At 44.0% G+C, this 18,341-nt stretch overlaps 1 protein-coding gene and 1 long non-coding RNA gene across 3 annotated transcripts in view; one reads left to right on the forward strand and one right to left on the reverse strand.

Moving 5' to 3' along the window:
- Positions 1-18,341, forward strand: part of CLDN10 (claudin 10) — a 143,608-nt gene that overhangs the window by 39,481 nt on the left and 85,786 nt on the right. The window lies entirely within an intron of this gene.
- On the reverse strand, positions 4,763-9,968 carry LOC132538733 (uncharacterized). The gene is made up of 3 exons (XR_009550086.1): positions 9,652-9,968; positions 7,165-7,246; positions 4,763-4,884 (listed from the first exon to the last, which is right to left on the reverse strand). It is a non-coding gene; the product is annotated as an uncharacterized LOC132538733 (long non-coding RNA).

Below are 18,341 nucleotides of genomic sequence, written 5' to 3' on the forward strand. Positions count from 1 at the left end.
TTTAAACTTGGTTGCAAGCAGGCTTCACGGATTCCTGCCTCCGCAGCCCACATTTAACCGCACTTGTTCAGACCCTTCCCCCACCCCCATCCTCCAAAAAGCTGGCTTTTCAATTTGCAACCAAGTTGGCAAACTGACGGGCCTTTTCCTTCTTTAAGATATTAAGGGCTGCGCCTGGAGGAGGGAAGGAAGCGTCACAACAACAGGTTCTAATGATCCAGTAGGAGCAGGTGAGGGGTGGGGGTGGGGAGCGCCCGTTGGCTTCCAGATTGCTTACATCGAGACTTGTGTTTTGCTGTCCCCTCGTGGTGACTCGCAGTATGGCGCCACTATCACTGGAAGCTGCATCCATGTTCCAACTGTTCATCACAAACTTTTTTTCCCATTTCTTAAAATTTTATTTATAAAAAGGAAACATCAACAAAACCATAGGGTAAGAGGGGTAAAACTCCATATAATTCCCACCATCAGAACTCCATATCCCACCCCCTCTCCGGACAGCTTTCCTATTCCTTAACTCTCTGGGAGTATGGACCCAGGATCATTATGGGGTGCAAAAGGTGGAAGGTCTGGCTTCTGTAATTGCTTCCCCGATGAACATGGGCATTGACGGGTCGATCCATACTCCCAGCCTGCCTCTCTCTTTCCCTAATGGGGCAGGGCTCTGGGGAAGTGGAGCTCCAGGACACATTAGTGGGGTCATCTGTCCAGGGAAGTCTGGTTGGCATCATGTTAGCATCTGGAACCTGGTGGCTGAAAAGAGAGTTAACATACAAAGCCAAACAAGTTGTTGACTAATCATGAACCTAAAGGCTGGAATAGTGCAGATAAAGAGTTGGGGGGCGGGGGACTGTCTCCATTTTGTAGATAGCTAGTAGGCATATTTTAGTTATATTCCAAAGGGCCTGTGGCTATACTAGCTTTTTTTTTCCCCTGAGCCTGAAATCTGAATTGCAAATGGATCCAAGTTATTGTCTGGGGAGATGATGCCATGGCTGGAAAAAGGAACAAAGCTGAATCAGGGAAAAGAGTAGCTCCCAAATATGGGAAAGGTGAATAAATATTGTTGACTGTGAACCCCATTGATTTGATGTGATCTGGGGCCCATATTCAGCTTAGGAGCCTATGTGACCCTGTTATGCCCAGAAGTTCCAGTCCTGATCTCACGCAAAGAAGACCGGAATCACATGCAATAGCAAGAGCCTTTATTAGGAAGCTTAAGCTTAGGCCGCCGACAGCCTTCCAGGCAAGGGATGAGTCTGCAACCCTTTTTCATCCCACCTTTTTATAGTTATCACAGGGTGGGTACAGGTGGAAATATTTACGCAGAACAAGGAACAGTTGGTTTCGGGTTAACGGCTGTTCTCAGTATTTGAGGCTTTTCTCTAACCTCACATTCCCCCTTGTCTTTTTGTAACTTCTAGGGCCCAATCTTGGGCCAATCTCTGTTTCAGACTACTGTCCTGGTATCAGTGGGGCATGAGGAGCAGTAGTAGCAGAAACGAAGATTAGAGTCACCAGGAGAGAAAGAGTCTACAGAGTCACGAGCAGACCAACCGGAGCTTGAGCGGGTGTTTGGGAACAGACTTGAGTTGCCATCTGGTCTTGAACTCTTCTGTCTCTGCTGCACGGACGTGAGAGTGGTGGATCCAAGGGCCGATTCCATCCACCTTCAGAGCCGTGGGGGTAGCTAAGATGACATTATACGCTCCTTTCCACCGGGGCTCAAGTGTCTCTTTTTGGTGGTGTCTCACCAAGACTGAGTCTCCCGGCTGGAAGGGATGAGGGTTTGGAGGGGGTACAGCTTCCTATATTGCTCTCAGTCTTGGCCACACACACTTTTGGGCTCGAGCTATTGTCTGTAAAGAGGCAAGTAGGTCCTGATCATTAGTATCAGCGAGCAAGTCTGATCTCAAGGCTGGGATTATGGGACGACCACACATGATTTCGAATGGGGTCAGCTTTGCAGTATAGGGGGTATTCTTCACTCTATAAAGGGCAAAGGGAAGGAGAGTTACCCAGTCTATGCCAGTCTCCACAGTTAATTTTGTTAAGGTCTCTTTTAGAGTTCTATTCATCCTTTCTACCTGTCCTGTGCTTTGGGGCCTGTAGGTACAATGTAATTCCCATTTTGCCCCAAGGACACCCACCAAGCTCTGGGTCACCTGGGAAGCGAAGGCTGGACCACCATCTGAGCTTAACTGAAGGGGCATACCAAACCTGGGAAAAATCTCTTCCAGTAGTTTCTTTGCCACTGTCTGGGCTGTCTCCCTCCTAGTAGGGAATGCCTCAGTCCATCCTGAAAAGGTATCTACAAATACTAGCATATACTTACACCCATTTTTTCCTGGTTTTACCTCAGTGAAATCTGTCTCCCAGTAGGCACCTTGTCTGGCTCCTTTCTCACACACCATGGGAGTTCTAGGCTGGTTGCTAGCATTTGCAAGTCTGTAGGCTTTGCATTCTGCAACTATTTCCTTAATCAGTTGGCTCTTATTGTGGATTCTCAGGCTGGCTTCTTGCAAAAATTCGACCATTTTTCTTCATCCCAGGTGGGTAGTTCTGTATATATGCTGTAGCAGGTGTTTGGCCAGAGCTTGGGGTAAGAGGAGTTTACCATCATCTGTACCCACCAGTTACCTACCGCGCTTATCGGCAAAAGGCAACTCTTTTATCTGGAGCTCATACTTGTCTTGCTGTGGTGTCTGCTAGGAATTTCTATCTGTCTGATTTGGGGCTTAGTATAGGTATTATCAGTCACAAAGGCGAAGTCGCCGATTTCTGGAGGGTACATCTCCATATTTGCTTGCAACAAACATAGCAGTAACACTAACCAGCTGCAGCATCTTCTTGGGCACACAATTGTTCTGCATGAACCGATCAATAATAGAAACAGTCATATACATAGTCTCCTGCAACAACCTGAATTTCATTTGAACCTGCACTAGCCAGTCAGCCTCTCACCGCTGCTTCCTTACAGATGGGAGGACGGCCTCTCGCAGTTTCCCTATAGATGGGAGGACAGCCTTTCATCACTTTGTGGGAGCGACCCACTCTCCCTTCAAAATTTGCGAGGGGGATCTGATCCCCTACAGCAGGATCTGGGATGTCTCCCAGGACCCTGGACCTGGAGCTGCCCAGCGCATCCGCCTTCGACTCCAAGTTTCTCTCGCTACAGATACCTGAAGTTTGACTGGTCCTGAAGGCTCAGTGAAGCTGGCGTTCTTTTAGTGAGATGGGGGATCTCGGACAAGCCCCCATATGTTATGCCCAAAAATTCAAGTCCCAATCTCACGCAAAGAAGACCGGAATCACATGCAATAGCAAGAACCTTTATTAGGAAGCTTAAGCTTAGGCCGCCGACACCCTTCCAAGCAAGGGGAGAGTCTGCGACTCTAATCAATTTTCATCCCACCTTTTTATAGTTATCACAGGGTGGGTACAGGTAGAAATATTTACGCAGAACAAGGAACAGTTGGTTTCGGGTTAACGGCTGTTCTCAGTATTTGGGGCTTTTCTCTAACCTCACAACCCCATGTATCCCTGTAGATCTGAGCTCACATTCTGTGGTCATGAGTAGGAACATTCCAAGCTGCCCCAGTATCAGGACTCATCTTCCTCAGGTGTAGCATAGAGTATGTTGTCCAGCCTCCCTTCAGAGGATGGAACATTTTCTATTGTTGTTGATCCACATTGAGGACAAGGTCCTATAGGGTCCCACAAAGGGGTCTATTTTGTTGTTCCTGATAGAGATGACCAGTAACAATGGAGAAAGGGATTTATTCGAGGTCTAGGTCCAGCATGTCTGTTTGGGAATCTCAGGACTCCCTGACTAGGGCCCCAGCTGATGGGGTGGCCTGATAGTGACTAAAGAGTCATCGTTAAAGTATGCCAGTCTCTTGCCCTTATTCAGCTTTTGCAGTTCTTGCTTTGATAAGGTTAGCATTGGAGTAAGTGAGGGAAGTGTAATAGAAAGTAAGTGAGGAGCTATCTAAGTCTAAGCAGACACTATTTCATTATGAACTTGATACTGACTCACTGCAGACTACTGTGCACTTTTGCTTTCAGGTATATATTTTGCCCTAATTTATGGATACATGTGAACATATGCCCTATCTCACAGGACCTGGTCTATATCTAGGTTTTGGGACTTTGTTAGGAAGTGAACTACCTGAAATGGAATTAGGGAATCCTATGAAAGGAAAGGTCTCACCCGAGTAATGAGGGTAAAGACATTCCACATCTGACGTCTCTGGACACAGTCTGAAGTGAAGCATGCTGAGGTGGCACTCATTGTGTTGATTAGGTTGGGACTGGCGGATGCAATATCATTTGGTATGAAGTGAGAGAAGCATGCAGGAAAAATTGAACCCACCTTCTCTGACCCATCTTGGATGGAGCTAGAAGGAATTATGTTAAGTGAGCTAAGTCAGAAAGATAAACACAAGTATGGGATGATCCCACTCATCAACAGAAGTTGAGAAAGAAGAACAGAGAGGGAAACTCAAAGCAGGATTTGACTGAATTTGGAGTAGGGCACCAAAGTAAAAACCCTGGGTTGAGGGTGAGGGTGGATGTTTGGCTTCACGGGGCGGGGGTGGTGGGGTGGGTGGGAATGGTGTTTATGTACACTGCTATCAATTTGTAGTCATATAAATCACTATTTAATTAATATGAGAGGGGCAAACTGATTGAATGTCTCAAACTTTTAAATGCACAGACTGAGTTTTTTTTTAATGCATCACAAACCTTGTAAGAGTTGTGACTGGTGAGGTATCCTAGGAATTGCACTTGGTTCCCGGGGAGCTTGGGGTCTCTAGTCCAGCCTCGGCAAAGCTCTGCATCTGGAGCCTGAGTGGTTTCTTGTTCCTGGAGTTTGAGGAGCTAGGGAGGAAGTGACTGCGATAGCAAGCCTTGAATGTGGAGGTGTCAAAGGTAAAACGTCTTATGCCCAGGAGCTAGCTGCCTTTTACTCAGCTCTGAGTGGTACAGGTGTGTCGGATTTAACCATCCCTATAAACTCCAGGACAAGCCTGGTGGAGGACAAGATGCCCCAGACACGCAAGCAAAGGGACTTAGTGTTAAGTGGTTCAAGGTCAGACGGCACATACAGATAGATGCAGGGCTGACCCCCCAGGCTGGGAGGACACCTCTGTCCCACCTTCTCCCGTGTCCCCTGAAGGCGCCTCCTATACCCAGTGACTTAAGCCTGCAGCCCTGACTCCTTGTGGTCTGCCCAGTTATTCAGCCTGTAATATTTCAATCACTCACATACTTTCTTCTAGGGGCAGCTCCCCCAAAGGCCCACATCTAACAGAGAGGCGCTCTTGCCTGTGCTGGCAGACAACTTCTCCCCACACCCAGCCCCTCAGGATTTGGTTTGGCCCACAGGATGAAGAGAGCTGATGACAGAAGCAGGAAGCAGGGTTTTTTTTTATGTATTTCTTTTTTTTAATCTTTAAATTATCTTTATTTATTTACTGGACACAGAATGTGTGTGTGTGTGTGTGTGTACGTGTACTCAACCTTGTGCACCAACACTTTTATTCACTTCCGGTTCTCTGTTCTGGCTGTATTTTTAAACCTAGTAAAAGTTGCCATACCACATACCACCAGTAGATGGCACCAATAACCATAAAATCTGCTGATTCCACTTGCATTTACCCAAAGGAAAACTTCACTTTTATAGGTGAATCCATAAACACACAAGGGGTGGGGGGGAATAAGAGCTAACCTGTCTGCCTATCTGCCTGTCTGCCTGTCTGCACTGTGAAACATGGCAGAAAGCCTAAGTACATTTCGGCTCAAGGGGAAAATGATGATGTCCAATAGTTTCCATTTGGTTTAAATCAAGAGAGTATGGGACGGTCCCATTGAAGTTTATCTCTGCTTTGTCAACCTTCCCCTCCTGTCAGTAACTGAGGCTACCGGTGTTTAATGTCTTCTCCTGCTTGAGAAACCAGCTGTATCTGTTTGCACAATTGAGCTCTGTGTTAAATACCCATTATGAAGGCACTGTCTCAGCTGCTTGGGGCAGCAGTGTCTGAATAAACACAATTTCCTTTCCAAACTCATTCTCCTCACAGTTTCTGAAGAACAAGCCATCAGAATGTGAGGACTGGATGGAATCACTGAGCCCATCAGTCAACAGCAGATAGGAAATCTTTGGCTTCTAACACTTCGCGGTTTGGTGATTTTTCTGAGCCTCTCCCTAGCAGTCTTTCTTATTCCTGTTGTTTCTAAATGTATCCAGTACAACATATTTTAAAATAGTAAAGGGCCCACAAAATAGTACCCACAGAATAGTAGGCAGCTTTGCCATGCACTCAACCAGGTTCCGGCCCAGCCCCCACTGCCTTGGAGGAAGATTTGGTGTTGTTTCTTTCTCTTGATCTCTGCCTTTCTGTCTCTCTCCCTCTCTCCACCTCTCACCCTCTCTCTCTCTGAAAAAAAAAATCAGCCCACAGATGTAAAGTTTCAGGGACAACAACAAAATACTTAGTAACAATTAACACTGCATTTTTTTTTACTATTTATTTATTTATTCCCTTTTGTTGCCCTTGTTATTTTCATTGTTGTAGTTATTATTGTTGGTGTTATTGATGCCGTCGTTGTCAGATAGAACAGAGAGAAATGGAGAGAGATGGGGAAGACAGAGAGGGCTGAGAGAAAGACAGACACCTGCAGACCTGCTTCACCACCTGTGAAGTAACTCCCCTTGCAGGTGGGGAGCCAGGGGCTATAACTGGGATCCTTAACACCGGTCCTTGCGCTTTGCACCACATGCGCTTAACCCGCTGCACTACTGCCTGACTCACTTAATATTGCATTTTAAGGATACAAACGATGGGATTCACCCTCCCACCTTACTCACACACTTTTTTTTTTTTTTTTGGTCCTTTCAAATATTCAGCAAAGGGGCTGAGAAGTGGTGACCCTGTTTGAGCATATCCTACCAAGCCCAGGAACCCAGGTTCAAGCCCCCATTCCCTGCCTGCAGGGGCGGGGCTTCATGAGTGGTGAAGTAGTGCTGTATCTCTCTCTCTGTCTCTGTCTCTGTATCTGTATCTCTCTCTCCTTCCCTCCCTCCCTGTACCCTTTCCTTCCCAACTTCTCTATTGTAAATAAAATATTTTTTAAAAAACACAAATATTTGGCAAACACTGGGCACAGCAACAGGCAGGGAAGATCTTCTTTTTCCCTTGCTCAACTAGGTCTCTCATTTGAACTCATTCCTTGTAATTCCCTAGAAAGAATTTAAGACAACTTTAAGAAATCTGCCCGGATCTGATTTCTAAAGGGCAGCCAGTTTCTTTTTCAAATGATGGTGAACCTTTTTTGACCTGCTAATGTCCATGTCCAGCAGAGAAGCAATGATAGAAGCCAGAACTCCCACCTTCTGCATCCCAAAAAGAATTTTGGTCCATACTCCTAGAGAGGGAACAGATGTTAGGGGAAGAAGACCAGAGGGCTCTAAACCCCAGTCCCACCAGGACCAGGAACTTTTGTGACCAGGAACCTTTGTTTGTATACCATAGGGAAGAGAGATTTTGGGGGAACATCTGAGGGAGTCAGGCATTGTTTCTCTTATTTGCGAGGGAAGAGGAAAAAGGAAGGACACCTAGAAGCAGTAATGGGTGTGAGTGTAGCTTAGAAAGGTAGTGAATGCAAGGTCCCAGAAGTAAGTAAAAATGGGCATGTATGATGCTCTGGTTCTCTCTCTCCCTCCCTTTCTCATTGTGATTAATAAATATTAAATAGAGAGCACCAGGTGATGGCACACCCAGCTGAGTACACATGTTACCATGAACAGGGAGCTGGGTTCAAGACCCCATTCCCCACCTACAGGAGGAAGCTTTGCAAGTGGTGTAAAGAGACCTGCAGGTGTCTCTCTGTATCTTTCCCTCTCTATCTTCCCCTCCCCTCTCTATTTCCTTCTATCCTATCCAATAAGCAAACTAAAATTAACAAAAAATTATAAAGAGAGAAAGAGAATAACTTGCTATGTCATTATGTATCATTGTAAGCCAGTAGGTAACCTCTGCTTAGGGTGAATACTGAAACTTCACCATAGGCTCAAGGTCAAGTCTCTATTTTGGATCATGGCTTCTATCATGGCCCTGATAGAAACAGCCAGAGATATCACAAGCCCATGCCAGGAAGCTGAAGTGGTGGGACTGGGCTGGAGGGAGCAGGGTCTGGATGCCAAGACTCAGTGCCCAGCAGCTTAACCCTAGCCAGAAGCAGAGCTGGCATTCCACAAAGGACAGACTAGTCACTCCAGGAGGGTACAAGCCTGTCCTCACCATCTACCCTAAGCTGACACATACCTACCCAGAGCAGACAGAACCACCTGGGCCTCCTTGCTGGAGTGATCACAGCAGTTACCGCTGCCTGCTTTAATAACCCACACAACAGTGGGATGTCAGCATAAACATTCCCCCTGGAACTCAAGATGTGAAGGCCCCCTCCTTTATGTAACGAGGTGAAAGATTGGTGCCAGCCTGCAAACCCCAAGCACTGAAACCCCATTCATCATTTCTCACAGCCAAAGAGTGAGTTGCCAGACATTTTTCTCTCAAAAGAAAGCAGGCCACACTGAATGCACCCCAGAAGCTGGCATTCTGTGATAAAAGCATCAAAGGAGAGGAGAGAAAAGGTGGCTTCAGAAACATTAAAGAGATGTTGAATTTAAACAGAGGTTATGGGACTTGAATGGATAAATCTTATAAAACACACAGGCACACACCATACACACACACACACACACACACACACACGGATATGGAATTCAAGGCAAGCTTTCTTTTATTCTCTTTATTAGTGTTTTAATAATGATTTTCAGGGTTCTAAGATTACAGAGGCATAGTTCCCCACCACACTTGGCAACAAAGTTCTGTGATTCCCCCTCTCCCTCGAACCCATGTTAACCACCATAGTTCTCAGTCTTTTAAAAAAATTATATATGGCGCAAAGCGTAGGGACCAGCATAAGGATCCCGGTTCGAGCCCCCGGCTCCCCACCTGCAGGGGAGTCACTTCACAGGCGGTGAAGCAGGTCTGCAGGTGTCTATCTTTCTCTCCCCTCTCTCTCTGTCTTCCCCTCCTCTCTCCATTTCTCTCTGTCCTATCCAACAACAAAGCAACGTCAACAATGGCAATAATAACTGCAATGAGGCTGCAACAACTAGGGCAACAAAAAGGGGGAAAAATGGCCTCCAGGAGCAGTGGATTCATGGTGCATGTACCAAGCCCAGCAATAACCCTGGAGGAAAAAAAATTATATATGATATAATATATATTATATACAATATGTATTATATATAATATAATATAATATAATATAATATAATATAATATAATATAATATAATATAATATAATATAATATAATCTTACAGTCCTGTTAGTCATTTAATAATGACTAACAGGACTGTAAGATATCAGGGGTACAGTTAACATAGTTCCCACCACCAGAGTTCTGTATCCCATCCCCTCCATAAAATCTTAAGACAGCTCTCTCTCTCTCTCTCTCTCTCTCTCTCTCTCTCTCTTTCTCTTTCTCTCCCTCCTTTCCTCCCTCCCTCTTCCATTTTCTGTGTTTCAGATATGAGTAAAAACATCCAGTAGTAGTCTTTCACTTCTGTACTTACTTCACTAGGCATAATCACCTCCAGTTGCATGTGTTTTGTCCTGAAGGACACAATATTGTCTTTTTAAGTCATAGTAGTATTCCACTGAATATGCATCCCATAACTTCTTCATCCAGTGGTCTGTTGATGGGCATTTAGGTTGCTTCTACTCCTTGACAATTGTGAATAAAGCATAAAGTTGAGTTTTAAAAGTCAACTGAGAGGAGCTTTCTCAATCAAGTAGCTTGTAGTTACAATGAAACACAGACAGTGATTCTTTGTTAGAGTCAGAGGGCACTCAAGGAGTTAAGGCATCAGACTGTCTAAAGGTCACTGTCATGGTCTGAGGCAAGGACTTCTCTGGAACTCACTACACACTCTCCTCTCCAGGCATCCCGCCCCCGCCTCCCTCTCTGCTGTTGTTTTATTGAATTCTCACTGGTTGGTCCACATGCCAAACTCCAGATCCTCTTTGCATGAAGTAATCCCTAAGTAGAATCAGACTAGAACATGTTTCAAAGAAAGTTTAAGCTTCCAGCACACACACACACACACACACACACACACACACGCATGATATGTATTTAGGTGAAAAGATTTGTTTTCCTTTTTATTTGATAGGACAGAGAGAAATTGAGAGAAGAAGGGGAGATAGTGAGGGAGAGAGAGAGAGACTGAGACTCCTACAGCACTGCTCCCACTGTTCTGAAGCCTGCAGATGGGGGCCAGGGGCTTGAACCCAAGTTCTTGGGCACTATAATGTGTATGCTCAACCAGGTGCACCACCCCCAGACCCCCAATGTTTTCTTTTTAAAAAATAAAAGGAAAACTCTAAACCTGTTAATGATCCAGCAGAAGAGCAAATCTTGATGTGGGAACAGCAAATGCAAAAATGCTAGTAAGAGTCAAAATCACAGATATAAAGCCAGTGCTGCTGGAATAGATGAAGGGAGGAAAGAAATCAGTGGCGAGTTCATATACAGCTCAGAACCAAGGGTATTGAATGAACAGCTGAGGAAGTACAAGGAGGGGATGCCTGCCAGGTGGAAGAAGTAGGCACAGAGAAGTGCTGCTTGTTCTGAAATAGGGAGTAACTGTTGTGAGTGGAGTCAAGGATAAATGACATCAGTCAGGGACAAGACTGGAGGGTTGGTTTGGGGCAAGTCTTTGACATTAAGGAATATATACCTAAGCTTCATCCAGCAAATGACTGGGACCTGTTAAAGGCTTTCAGATTGAGAAGTAATCCTATTGTTTTTTGTTTTAAATATGTACATACAAATCAAAAAGTTTCAAATGGGGTAGAGGTATCAGCCTGCCAAGGAACTGGGAGAATGGAACTCAGTGGAGTGAAAAGACAACATAGAGGCAAAGTGATGTGTGAAAGAGATATTATCAAGGACATAGTTTGGTCTCATTGATGAATTGATAAATTATCATTAGGAAATAACCCAAATTACCCCTAGCAATTCTCTTTGCCTAAAATCAACAGTTACTCTAGTTTTCTTATGATTAGTTAGGGGCTTTTTTGGCTTCTTTTCCTCCAGGGTTTTGCTAAGGCCCAGTGCCTGCACAGATTCATTGCTCATGGCCGCCATCTTTTTGTCATTATTGCTGTTGCTGCTGTCGTTGTTGTATGGGACCCATTGGTGGCGCACCTGGTTGAATGCACATGTTGTTGTTGTTGTTGTTGATATTGTTGCTATTGTTGCTATTGTTGCTGTTGTTGGATAGGACAGAGAGAAATGGAGAGAGGAGGGGAAGGTAGAAAGGGAGAAAGAAAGACAGACACCTGCAGACCTGCTTCACTGCTTGTGAAGTGACCCCCCTGCAGGTGGGGAGCTCGGGGCTTGAACCAGGATCCTTGCATCTGCCCTTGTGCTTCATACTATGTGCCCTTAACCTGGTTCAGTACCACCCAGCCCCCATGATTAGTATTTTTATGAATATATCCCATATTTCCTCTTTATACTTAGGGAATTTACACTTAAATGCCTGTATATTTATATAAAGTGCATTTCTTGTGAACAGTACATGATTGGGTCTTGCTCTATTTTTAATCTCATATAATTCCTATCTTTAATTGAGATATTTGGTCTATTTACATTTAATGTGATCATTATTATTGTTCGGTCAAAGTCTAAATTTTGCTGCTTATTTTCTCATTTATTCTATGTATTTTTTTGTTGCTGTTGTTCCTTTCTTGTCTTTTTTGGTTACTTTAATAAACGAGAAGGCCATAAATATAACTCATTTGTTTTTCTACATAAATGTGCATTAACTATAGTTACATTGGAAAGCCTCACTAAATGCCAGACTCTCAAAATTTAAAAATAGATCTTCTGGTTCTAGTCACCTAGAAACTTAGCATAAATCCCTGTTTTTGCAAGATCACTAGCATTGTCATAGTCACATGGCTCACTCACTGCTCTGTTTCAGAGAAAATCTTGTAGCAAGCCCAGTGAGGTCTTCCAGCAGGTGACTGGCTCCCTTTCTTCAGTGCACAGTTATTAGCTCTCATTCATATCAGTAAATATCATCTCTCAGAGTTGACTTTGGTTCCAACCCAGGCCCAGAGTCACTTTGTGGTTTATCCGAAGGATATTTTTGTCTCCATGAGGGAAGCCAACATAGGTTGTTGGCAGCTGGAGAAAGGAGAAGTAGAGTTCACATTTTCTTGCCTATTTGTCAGATTACTGTCACAATATATTAAATGTACTAAAGAGGGAGTGGGCAAAGCAGATGTCTTTGAAGTGTGTTGACCTGTACCTATGCTTGAAAGGAAGAATATAGACATATTCATGACTTGACTTGTGGTAAGATCTCCTTCTCTGTCTTAAAAGAGGGAAAAACTTCCTTGGTAAGGTAGACATCTGTATGTCTATCAGTCTCAATAAATGCTTTGCTAGTATCTTTAAAATATTCTCTGCTACTACTCAGTCTAAGGGCGTGTGTGTGTGTGTGTGTGTGTGTGTGTGTGTGTGTGTGTGTGTGTGTGTGTGTGTGTGTGTTAGGGTTCACTAATGGAGAAACATCTCACTTATATCTCCATTAGAGCTCTGCAAAATGATAGGACAATCTCCCCACCTCAAGTCACTCTCCTGTTTCTTAGCACACAATGAACCATGAGGGAGTTTTCTCCAAAGGGTTGGGGCAGATATTCAAAGAACATTCAAACCAGTGTAGGAGAACAATGGATGGTACTTCATCCTTGTAGTCTCAGTTCTACAGAAAACAAGATGACCCTCATGAATGCTTCTGTGTCCCATCTGAGTGTTCTTACATCAATCAGGGTAAAGAGGATATTTTTCTCCACACAATTCCCACCACCAGAACTCCATATCCCATCCTCTCCCCTGATAGCTTTCCTATTCTTTAACCCTCTGGGAGTATGGACCCAAGGTCATGGTGGGGTGCAGAAGGTGAAAGGTCTGACTTCTGTAATTGCTTCCTCGCTGAACATGGGCATTGACAGGTCAATCCAAGGGATCATTTCTTAAAACTCACAGGTTTTTGGAACATCTACAGATTTTAGGCTTTGACAACCAGTTTTACAAGAACCTTGTCCAGTCTTTTCATACATCCAGAAGTCAGTCAACTGTAAGTACCAAACACAGCGTTAAGTGGAGGGAGATACCATAAATACAGATTAGTATTATTTGTCCAGTCCATTGTGGGGTTTTCTTCAGGTGGAAAAAAGCAAAACTTTTGCTAGAATGGCAGAGAACAAAAAGAAGAGAGAGAAGAAGATGCCTGAAACAAGAAAAGCTTTCACAAAGTGTCTGTGAACAGAAACAAATGTGGAGAAACTTGAGTGAGAGAACTCTTTCTCTCACTCAGACCCAGGACTGCAGACTCGCTTTTCTTTGTGATGGACTTTACTGCTATCTACACAGGCAAGATAAAGAGACAAGGATTCCTCTCCCTGGGCCAGCCAAATAGCTCACTTAGATAATGTGCTGCTTTGCCATTGGCTGTGACCCAGGTTCAAGCTTGGCCCCTACCACACTGAAGAAAGCTTCTGTGCTATGGTATCTGTCAGTCTGTCTATCTATCTATCTATCTATCTACCTATCTAATATATCTATTCTCTATGAAATATATAAACAAATAAATAAACACATAATAAATGATCCCTCCCTTCTTTTTTTTTCCATTTTCCTTTCCTCCTTCCCTCCCATCCTCTTTTCTTTCCTTCCATCCTTCCTTCCATCCTTCCATCCTTCCTTCCATCCTTCCATCCTTCCTTCCTCCATCCATCTTTCCATACCTTCTTCTTTTTCTCTGTTAATCAGGTGGTGTGTCTGGTCTAACTGTGACATCTTGGAAGCCATAGATGGGCAAGTAGATGTACTGTGACTGACTCCATCCAAGAACAGTGGGTCAGTTTCTGCCATGTTGATTGTTGTCCCAGGAATTTCCAGTTCCAGTCCCAACCCTGTTCCCTTCAATCCCAGACACCTGACACCACTTCTTTCTGCCTGAGAAGTGCTTCCGGGTGAGCTGGGAGATGAGGGCTCTGTGCCTGAGTTTAGGCAGGGATTGGACCAATCCTAAATGCAGAAACTCCAGTTTACTGTAAGCAGAAGCTTCTTTTTACCAGTACTGGCACATGCTCAGTAGATGTCTGATTCTCTGGGATTTAGGTTGCTCCTGCTGTTGTGCAGTGGCCCTTGTAATGCAAGGCCAAGAATATCAGTTTTATTCATGATTCAATGAATATCTGAGTCTCCACTATCTGACAGATGCTCGGCTAAGCTGGCACACACAAGGTGAAGGCGAAGTCGGATATGTAATGTGTGTGTTTCCTAACATAAAGACTAAAGCTCATTGCATTTGAGGGGCACATACTCAAACCAAAGCACATACTTGCTCCACTTAATAGCATGGAACACCCCTTCAAGACCCTATTATATTTCCTGCCATCCCTTTTTCCATAGCCTCCTAACCCAGCACTGTGTCTCCTTCTGGGCCATTTAAAGTATAAATGCAGTGCACTGGGCTTACCCTTCTGAACAAGAAATCACACCTACTTCTTAATTTAGGAAAGCTAAGAAAATTAAAAGGTGGGAGCCGGGCAGTAGTGCAGCAGGTTAAGCGCACATGGTGCAAGGACCGGCATAAGCATCCCAGTTTGAGCCCCCAGCTCTCCACCTGCAGGGGGGGGGGGTCACTTCACAGGTGGTGAAGCAAGTCTGCAGATGTCTGTCTTTCTCTCCCTCTTTCTGTCTTCCCATCCTCTCTCAATTTCTCTCTGTCCTATCCAACAACAATAACACCAATAATAATAACAACAAAAATAAACAACAAGGACAACAAAAGGGGAAAAATAGCCTCCAGGAGCAGTGGATTTGTAGTGTAGGTACCGAGTCCCAGCAATAACCCTGGAGGCAAAAAAAAAAAAAAAAAAAAAAAGAATTAAAAGGTTATAAAAAGTGAAAACTCCTCTGGATGGAACAAATTTTTTTCTCTAATTTTATTTATTGACTGATTGATTGATTGATTGATTGATTGGATAGAGACAGAGAGAAACTGAGCAAGGGAGAGGAAATAGAAAGGGAGAGAAACAAAGAGATAGCTGCAGCACTGGTGAAGTTCCCCCTGCAGATGGGGACCAGGAATTTGAACCCATGTCTTTATGCACTGTAATGTGTATACTTAACCAGGTGTACCATCACCTGGCACACTGGAACAAGCTCGTAACTATATATATATATATATATATATATATATATATATATATATGGAACTGAACTCAGTCATAAAGTGTGTGTGTGTGTGTGTGTGTGTGTGTGTGTGTGTGTGTGTAATTATGTGGTCTGTTTGTTTTATGATATTTTTTGGGTAGCACTAGTGCCTCATATAGGTGTAATTTCTCCACTTCTGGGCCAACTTTTTCATTTCAGAGAACTAGAGAGAGGGAGAGACCCCCCAACAGCACCATAGCTTCCCCAGTGCCATGACACTCTCCTAGGACACCAGGGTTCAAATCCCAGCTGTACACATAAGGACCATGCCCTCCCTGGCAAGCTATCTTCTACCCTCACACATTTTTATATTTACTTGTTTATTTAGATTTATCTTTTAATGAGTGAATGAGGAGTAAGAGACAGCCATTCAGCTCTGACTCCATGCCTCAAGTTTTCTTTTTAGCATTCTCATTTTTTTTTGTTGGGGGGGATTAATGGTTAACTGTAAATAGAGTTGTTGGTACATGTGTAAAATTTCTCAGTTTTCTGCAAGATACTCTTACCCCCTCCCGAGCTTAGGTCCTCCTCCACCATCATGTTCCAGGACCTGAAAGCACCCACACACACACACCCCAAAGTCCCTTTCTTTGGTGTAATAAACCAAATCCAGTCTAAGTTCTGCTTTGTGTTTCCCTGTCTGTTCTTATTTCTCACTTCTGTCCATGAGTGAGGTCATCCCATATTCATCCTTTCTGGCTTATCTCACTTAACATGATTCCTTCAAGCTCCATCCAAGATGAGGTGAAGAAGGTGACTTCATCATTCTTAATAACTAAATAGTATTCCACTGTGTATATATAGACCACAACTTACTCAGCCACTCATCTGTTGTTGGACACCTGGGTGTCCAACACACTCCTAAGAGTGTGATATTACAAATTGTGCTGCTATGAACATAGGTAGACACAGTATTTTTAGTGAGTATTTGTTTACTTAGGTTATATCCCTAGGAGAGTTATTGCAGGGTCATAGGGTAGGTCCACTTTTAGCCTTCTGAGAGTTCTCCATACTCTTCTCCACAAGGGTTGGACCAAAATACATTTCCACAAGCAGTTCAGAAGGGTTCCTTTGCCCCCACAACCTCTCTAGCATTTGTTGTTGCTGTCATTTCCAATATATGACTGGTGTGAAGTGGAATCTCACTGTTGTCTTCTTTGCATTTCTTTATCAATGACTTGAAACATTTGATACATATTTGAAACTATATAGTGTGCTATAATGCTACATTAGTTTTAAAAAGTTAGAAAAATATCTTTTGAAAACCCACTACATCAATAAGAAATGGGCTTAGGACAGAGAGTTACCTCGCTGTTGAGATGTGTGAGATGAACATAGGAGTCTTTTATTTTCTTTTTTAAATTTTATTTATAAAAAGGAAACACTGACAAAACCATAGGATAAAAGGGGTACAACTCCACACAATTCCTACCATCAGAACTCCATATCCCATCCCCTCCCCTGATAGCTTTCCTGTTCTTTAACCCTCTGGGAGTATGGACCTAAGGTCATTATGGGATGCAGAAGGTGGAAGGTCTGGTTTCTGTAATTGCTTCCCCAATGAACATGGGTGTTGACAGGTCGATCCATACTCCCAGCCTGCCTCTCTCTTTCCCTAGTGAGGTAGGGATCTGGATAAGTGGAACTCCAGGACACATTGGTGGGGTTGTCTGTCCAGGGAAGTCTGGTTGGCATCATGCTAGCATCTGGAACCTGGTGGCTGAAAAGAGAGTTAACATACAAAGCCAAAAAAGTTGTTGACTAATCATGAACCTAAAGGCCGGTATAGTGCAGATGAAGAGTGGGGGGGGGGGGGGGCTGTCTCCATTTTGTAGATAGCTAGTAGGCATATTTTAGTTATATTCCAAAGTTGGGTTTGTTTGTTTGTTTGTTTGTTTGTTTGTTTTTCCCTGAGCCTGAAATCTGAAATGCAAGTGGATCCAAGTTATTGTCTGGGGAGATGATGTCATGGCTGGAAAAAGGAACAGAAAGCTGGATCAGGGAAAAGAGTAGCTCCCAAATATGGGAAAGGTGAATAAATATTGTTGACTGAACCCCATCGATTTGATGTGATCTGGGGCCCATATTCAGCTTAGGAGCCTGTGTGACCTCTGCATCCCTGTAGATCCAACTTCACATTCTGTGGTCATGAGTAGAAACATTCCAAGCTGCCTCAATAACAGGACCCATCTTCCTCAGGTGTAGCATAGAGTATGTTGTCCAGCCTCCCTTCAGAGGATGGAACATTCTCTACCGTTGTTGATCCAAGTTGAGGGCTAGGTCCTATGGAGGCCCACAAAGGTGTCTGTTTCATTGTTCCTGATAGAGATGACCAGTAACAATGGAGAGAGGGATTTATTCAAGATCTACGCCCATGTCCATTTGGGAATCTCAGGACTCCCCAGCTAGGGAGACCAGCTGATGGGGTGGCCTGATAGTGACTAAAGAGTCATCGTTAAAGTATGCCAGTCTCTTGCCCTTATTCAGCTTTTGCAGTCCTTGCTTTGATAATGATAGCTTGGGAGTGAGTAAGGGAACTATAATATGAAGAACATGAGTCTTTTCAAAAAAGGTTTCTCCATGACCACTCATGAGGCTGTGAGCCAGCACCCCTGAACAGGACTTGGGTCAGTCAGCCTCCAAGCTTGTCTGGTCTTGTCGCTCACTCAGTAATTCATTCCTTTGTCCGTTCGTTTGTACATTCATTCTTGTTTTCTTGAGCGAGTAAGAGGCAAAGAGCAGAGAGTCCTTCAACTCTGGCATATGCAATACTAGCAACTGACCTGGGGACCTCATGCTTGAGGTCTCCAATGCTTTACCCACTGTGCCACCTTCCCAGGTCACCAGACTTTTTTTTGTTTCTTAGATTGAGGACGAGAAACAAAAGAGAGGAGAAATAACAGCCACGGCACTGTTCCGCTACTTGCGAAGCTTCCCCTTCATATGATGCCCTCTATGGGGAAA

The sequence above is a fragment of the Erinaceus europaeus genome, chromosome 5 (assembly GCF_950295315.1).
Source record: "Erinaceus europaeus chromosome 5, mEriEur2.1, whole genome shotgun sequence".
Taxonomy (NCBI): domain Eukaryota; kingdom Metazoa; phylum Chordata; class Mammalia; order Eulipotyphla; family Erinaceidae; genus Erinaceus; species Erinaceus europaeus.